A 6000-nucleotide genomic window follows, 5' to 3' on the forward strand; every position below is an offset into this window, starting at 1 on the left:
TCCAGGTTGACTTCCTGAAGTCAGTTCTACACTGTGGGAAAGCATTCACTTAGAACCGAGAATACAAAAGCAAGTTACAAAATCACAGTGTCCTCAGTGTAGAAGGGAACAAGCGTACCCACAAAGAAAAAGCTAAAAATGCCAACAGAAAAAAAATAAAAATAACAATGCCAAAAGTCACATTTTCTTTTGTGTACTCTCCCAAATTTTCCACATTTAACAGATGTTGATTTTGTAGTTTTAAATAGGGAGTAAATGTTATTTAAATTCTGTGAGCATAAATCTGAAATAAGGCTTACCCAATTATTTCCATCAGTCACAATCCCATGTGGGCAGTGGAAACCACTCCAGCATTTCCAGTCTTAGGGGCATTTAACAGAGAAAACTGGGGGTGCTGAACAGAAAGTACTAGGACCGGAGCGGCTTGAGCAGCAGAGAGTTCGAGTCTCACAGTCCTGGGGGCTGGCCGTCCAAGTGCAAGGTGTCAGCAGGGATGTCCCTCAGGGGCCCCTTGCCAGGACGTGCACATGGCTCCGCCCCGTCCTCTGTGTCCCCATCTCCCTTGGGATTAGGAATCCAGCCATATCAGATCACGGCCCACTCTACACAGCATGACCTCAGGTCAGCTGATTACCTTTGCCACAAACCTAGCTCTAAAGAACTAGCTGTTAGGGTGCCAGCATAGGAATTTGGGAGGGAGGCAGACACAGTTTAGTTCTTACTGATGTTCTGATTTTTACAAAAAGTGTGTATATAGTGAGGATTAGGAGGCAATCTAAGATTCCCTACAGATCCATCACGGAGACCTTGAAGGTGGCTGTGCTGGCCTTCCAGACATTCAGGGCCACGTCTGAGGCCACAAATGGATACTGAGTAGGTGGTCATAGGCAGTGGTTCTGCAAGCACCCTTGCACACAATTTGTGGGCAGCAGGCTCCACAAACCAATGGAAAGTCCTCTCTGCCCCCCTCCATCAGGGGCTCTTCTATGGGGCACAGGCGGGCCCTGTGCCATCCCCTCCCCTTTTACCCTTCTTTTGCTGAGTCCAGTCGCCGCTTGGCAGGAACTGGTCCCTGGGGCTGGTGTTCCCACACCTCTTTGTCATTCTGGATAGAGCTGGTTTGAATCTTGGAACACATTCGGAGAGCCAAGAGGCCCCAAGAGAAGCCGATCTCTTTATCATGCCCAGGAAATAGTTGGCCTCAGAACTGGGACACATGTCTGTCTTCCTCCCACGGACACTGCTGTGTCCCCAGACAAGAATGGGGCCTCGCCACACAGGAAATGGCTCTGGAGAGGCCAACCCCAGGAGGACCTGGCCCTGCTTCTCTCTTCTGGGACTGTCCCCATGAATGATAAGCACTCATCTCTGGCCAGGCGCTGGGAGCAGAGCCATGTGGTTCCCGGGGGGGTTTCTTGTTTCCCTCTAGGCAGGTGTTGGCAGGGATAGTGCAGATGCCTTTGTCCTGCCGGTCATTTCGGAGTGTGGATTCTGTGCCTGGCCAGGTCCCAGAGACGCCGGCTGCTTTCCTGTGGTGGAAGAAGCTGTTTCTTTTTGTCTGCAGATGGTCCTGTTGCAGGACGCCTCGGTCACCAGGAGAGCAAGCTGGAAGGAGTTCCCCTTCCGTGGAGCAGGACTGCGGCTGGGTGGGAACGGTGTTGGGATTATGTGTTTCAGTTTGGTGCTGGAGACTGTTCCTGGCAGTGGAGAGCCTTCTCCCGTCTCCTTCATTATCTTTTCCTCTCTTCCTCCCCTCTGCCCTCAAAGATGACTCTAGAACGCCGTGCTGCACTCTGCAGCTTAATCTTCTACTGGCAACCTTCCTGCCACACTGAGCTCAGAATCTCTGCTGGCTTTCCAGTACCTACTAGGAGCTTCTCAAACCATGGTGTAGTCAGGAGTGACCAAGACCTTCCTGGTTCCATGTCAGGGGCAGAAATCCTCAGGATGCTGGAATGCCAGGATCTGAGTCTTACTTACTCTGCAGAACATCTTGTTTCTGTGTGTGTGTGTGTGTGTGTGTGTGTGTGTCTTTGTGTCTGTGTGTGTGAGTGATCTGTTCTACCCCATATATAATAATTGCAGTAAATTTTACATAACATAAAATATGCCATCTTACCATCGTAACCTTCTTTTTGCAGTACTGGGGATTGAACCCAGAACCCTTCCCACTCAGCTACATCTTTTGTCCCTGTTGTATTATTTTATTTTGAGACAGGGTCTTACTAAGTGGCTAAGTTGGCAGGGTAGGTTCAAATTCATGATCCTTTGGCCCCAGTTTCTTCCAGAGTGCTTGGGATTACAGGTGTGTGCCCCCGTGCCTGGCTTAACTAGTTTTTAAGTGTACAGTTCAGTGACATTAATTAAGGCCTGCCATAGGCTGAATGTTTGTGTTCCCTTAAAATTCACATGGTGAAGCCCAAAGTCCCAGGACGATGATATGGGGGTAGGGGCCGGCCAGTGACTAGGATTAGACAGGCTGGAGGGTGGAAGGGTGTACGTAAGGCTGTGAGCCTGAGGCCCTGTGGTGAATTAGAGCCCCCCCAAGGAGAGCAGAGAGCAGTCTCTTCTGAGGGCGTGCACTGGGGAAAGGTCTTGTGAACACACAGGAAGGTGGCCTTTGCAAGTCAGGAGGAAAGCCCTTGTCAGTGCCACCATCAGCGTTGGACTTCCAGCCCCCAGAGCGGTGAGAAGGTAAAGCTGTGTCTTGGGAGCCCCGTGTCTAAGGGCTCTCGTCCTGGCACTGCACTGACACAGCAGTGTCCACGTGTCCCACTTTTTGCTGTGCACAGAACCTTTGCAGGTTGCAGAACAGCCACTTGGCTCTCATCAGATCGTAGCTTTCCACTGTCTCTCCTTCCAGCCCCTAGCCACCACTGCCCTGCTTTCTCCACAAACCTCTGTGCTCTTGTATAAGTGGAATTAGTTGGTATTTGTCTTTTTTTTTTTTTTTACTGGCTGGTGACACTTAGCATAATGTTCTCAAGCTCTACCCGTTTGTCAAAATTCTCTTTCACATATTCCACTGCCCAAGTGTGTCACTGTCCATTCACCCAGTGCTGGGCCCCTTGGTCGCACTCATCCGATGGCTAGCATGAGTAATGCTGCTATGAAAATGGAGTGCGAGTATCACTTTGAGTCCCCGACAGAATCAGGGATTCTAGATGACATAGATTCTAACTGACAGATTCTATGCTGGTAACAACCGGCAGATGGGAACTGTCCTGGCAAGCCCTAAGAAGCACATCTCTACTCCAGCTGTGGGATCCATGCACTCGCTCGTCAACAGGGCAAGTGCCGGCTGCAGACACCGCACGGTCAGCGAATTTCTGCCTGAAGAGCAAATGCTTGATTGATCAAGGCCCTGGATGATTTTCTTGGTTTTGCTCTTATGAAGCAGAAGCAGTGACCTTTGACACAAAGAGGCCAACGTGTCTTTTCCTGGAGAGGTGTTTCTTCAAGTCCTTTGCCCGCTTTTGAATTGAGGTGGTTGGTTTCTGTTGTTGAGTTGATCTGCAGGTGGTTCTGATGGAAGGCAATACAGAAAACCGCCGGGTTGAGAAGATGACTCCTCTGGGGGTGTCCAGGGCCCTCGGTGGGCCATCTCATTTCCTGCTTTTCCCAGTGGGTGTTTGGGTCTAGCTGGCAACTTCCATTTCTGTCCCTCTGGACCATACCTACGGCTGGACTGCTGTGATAGAAAGACTAAGACCACCCTCCCCCTTCTCCAGAAATCGTTCGATGGGCCTGTGGGTATGGTGTCCCTCCCTGTACCGACTACATTTATACATTGAGGGCTTACCCGGGCCTAGTGCTGCCAGCTCCCTGGCCTCAGGAGTGGGCCTGTAATCCAACCCTGTCAGGGCTTTCTGGACTATTAGTGAGCTATCTCTGCTTGGCTCCACAAGCTGGGATGACATAATCCTGAGCTACTAGTAGCTTCTGCTGGACAACATAACCATCTGCAAGAAGTAGTAAATGGCTCATACACATGAATAGTCAAGATAAGGAAAGAGAAGAGAAGAATGTGAGTGAGACAGCTTATTATTGCCTGTGTGCCTGCCTCGAGCTGTATAGAAAGCAGCCCACCCCTGGATATGTTGGACACATAAACCCATAGATTCCTTTTCCTCCCTTACATTTGCTTGAACTGGGTTTATGTCACTGTTACAAAAAATAACAGCAACCAACCAACAAACAAAACCAACTCTTGACTAGTACAGATTCCTCCTCCCTCATACTTCCATGTAGGTCTCCATGTGTCCTGCTCTGCATTCCCACCCAACTCAGAGATGCCCTCTTTTCTTTCAGAAGAGCTGCTGTCCCTAGGGATCCCCAGAAGCCAAAGGGGTTGGAGGCAGCTCTCCCCAGTCTTCCATTTCCCAACCCCCTGCTCACCCTGCCCCTTACCCCTAAACCACTTGGTGTCTCGAATGGCCTCGTGTCCTTAGGAAAAATGTATACTTCTGTAGCCAACATGAGCTGACCATAGAGATGGCCACATCCTCTTCTCTGCCTGGGCTCCACCAAGGCCCCTTGGGTATCCAAGACAACATCCTCTGCCCACACTTCCAGGCTAGCCTTGGCACCCAAGCTGGGAGTATACAGGGATCTTAAGGTGAGAGACTGGAACAAGTGGCCTGGTGTCTTGTGGTTGGTTTTGGGTGTGTGTGGCTATTTTCTTGTGCAGCTGTGTCCTCCCTAGTGAGTTTCCTCCCCCAACCCAGGAAGGGGAAGCCGCCTCCAGGTGTCACAAGGGCTGAGCCATCCCTTGGGAGCCATGGGTGAGTCAGTCCCTGGGACAGGGGCTGAGTCAGGGAGGAGAGTGGGATGGAGGTGGCGCTCTGGGGAGAATGGGGGAGGAGTCATGGGCATGTGTGTAAATTTTAGAGTCTTGCTTCAAGGTCGGGGGGGAGTATAGCCCCCAATTTGGGGATACTGAGTGGGTGTTCAGATGTACTTGGAGGCTGAATCCCTGGGGTGGTGACCACAGTAGATAGACACCAAGACCCTGCCCAAAGGGTTCAGTCCTGGATAACCAAGTGCTGACCTTCCTGTGAGGGTGCCCAGGGGAGGCCGCTCAGTTCCCACATGTGTAGCACTGGCTTCTCCCAGAAGCTTTCTCTCCTTACTCACCCAGCCAGAGAGAGTGCTTTGGAAGTTTAGAGCTCCTTACTTGCAAAAGGAAGCAGTGCAGAGTGCATTCTGGATTAGAGTGGGTACTGCTGCTTGGTGTCCAGCTGGGTCTATGTGGCTAAGATGGAGACGGGTCAGACTTCCATGCCGGTAAACATGTACAGTGGTGGCACTGAGGCCTGTGACATTTTGCCTAATACCAACTGAAAAATAGTGACTTTCAGTATTTGAAATGAAAGAGGATTAATACAGAATCTAGACCATGTGCCAAAGTATCAATACTGTGCACAGTTCAAATTCTAGGCTCCACAAATATAAATTGCCAGAAGAAACTGAATACAGACCACAGCAGTTCTGAAGTTGGCATTGCCCATAACTCAAGTGGAGAAGGAAGAGTTGTGGGCAGATGCAATGACCGGATTAAGCAGCAGCTCTTTAAAAAGGGTTACCTTGAAGACAACCTCGTTAAGGCAACCTTAATGAGTATTAAGTCACATGAAATTCTTTAAATAAAAATTTATTTAATTAAAAAAATCGACAAAAATCAACCAAACAAAAAGTAAGTGTCCCTTGCCCTGAGGTATCAAGGAAGTCATGTGCGACACAGTAGCTGCTGTGCCACTTGTCTCAGCTTGAGCCAACGGTGGAGTGTCTGTGTGCCGTGTCCTCCATGGAGCCATTTGAGGTTTCTGCCACTCTGTGGCATGAGCTTAGGGGACAGAAGATGGGAAGGGACAGGTGAGGGGGAGGAGCGGGTGGGAATGCAAAGTGCTCCCGTTGTGCAGGTGTCACAGGCACAGGGCATTCATCTGAGCCCTTAACAGTGTAGTTTCTTTGCTTGCAGCAATCTTGTGAGTGAGAAGC

This window comes from Octodon degus, unplaced genomic scaffold (assembly GCF_000260255.1).
Source record: "Octodon degus isolate 3935 unplaced genomic scaffold, OctDeg1.0 scaffold00002, whole genome shotgun sequence".
NCBI lineage: Eukaryota > Metazoa > Chordata > Mammalia > Rodentia > Octodontidae > Octodon > Octodon degus.